Here is a 1,429-nt window from a genome sequence, read left to right on the forward strand (position 1 = left end):
ACGATTGTAAACGTTCCAGAAAATTGATCAAATTGAAAATAGTTCGTTTAACTGGACGTAAAAATTCTCTAATTAGTCTGGAAACGGGGGACCTAGTTCTTGCATTCTGTGAAAACGGGTAAGATTGGCTATAATGTAATTATCTTAATCTTCACTATCGTTACTTTTTGCCCACAAATAAATACCCAGCGAAGCGGGTCCTTGCAGCTAGATTCTAGACTACTTAGAAAAACAGTCTTTTATATATAAAAAAAACTATATTACAAATTTACGAACAAATAAAAACCCAGCGAAGCGGGTCCTTGCAGCTAGTCTATATATAAATTTGAATTTGCAGATGTCTAGCGCTCTGAATTCTGTGTATTCGAGTCTGTTAAATTTGAGGACCATTTCTGAGAAGAAAAACTGCTCTTACTGAGATTTGAATTTAAAAATCTATCCTTTTGAATATAATTTCATATTTATTATTATATTGTATTCATATTATCCCAATAATTTTCTATAGACGCGATATTTACGAGAACATACCTTCACGATGATCGTATTTCTTCATTCCATGTTTTTGTCGCTGGGGGATGAAGAAAACATAGATCGTTCATCATTACATAGGGATGTGTTGCTGAAGTTTTTCGAGTCGCAGAATTTGAAGAAAAAAACAATGTCAGTTTATTTTTAATCAGATACAGAATTCACATCTTAAAGCTTATTTATTATTTTTTAAATTTATATTACCTATATTCAATGAATTCAATGCCTTCTTCCATCAAAAAAGTCATTAATATCTCATCTTTACATAGAAAGCGTTCATTTTTTTTTTAAATTATTAACCTCTAATTTTATAGAAACGAAAGTATTATCGGGTTATGATGATAATATTGAAAACTTTTAATGTATATACTGTAGACCTCCCATAACGCCGGTGCATATAATGATTCGTTTATCGCGGCGAAAAAATTGCGGCCGTATTCATATAAAGACGCTAACAGACTCATAAAATGCGGTAAAACGTCATCGCCGACTCGTGTCGCGGCAGGATTGGTCGAATCTGGACCAATAGTGGACGAGCAGACGAACTACTTACACGATACGGAGAGTTTAGGCAAGTAAGTTGAGTTTACTATCGTCTGTACAGTATATAAATTAGGTACTGTAAGTCTAATACAGTACTGTAATTTTATACATTTCTTGTGAAAAAACATTTCTTATTTAACGGCCATAAAAATGATTTATATTAATGATGTCTCCAAAGTTCAGCGAATTTTTCGTAGAAAAATAACTTATTAGAAAACGCGCCCGCCGTTTGGTGCGCCGCTCCGCGACGAAAACAAGCTTAAGCAATGGCGTCGTCGAACGGTGCACACTCGGTAAGTAACCCTATAATTTTTTGTTTATAGATAGTTTATACGGATTATTCCCAAAAAATTATACG

This window comes from Centruroides sculpturatus, unplaced genomic scaffold (assembly GCF_000671375.1).
Source record: "Centruroides sculpturatus isolate CEXI.00-Female unplaced genomic scaffold, Cexi_2.0 scaffold359, whole genome shotgun sequence".
In the NCBI taxonomy this organism is placed as follows: domain Eukaryota; kingdom Metazoa; phylum Arthropoda; class Arachnida; order Scorpiones; family Buthidae; genus Centruroides; species Centruroides sculpturatus.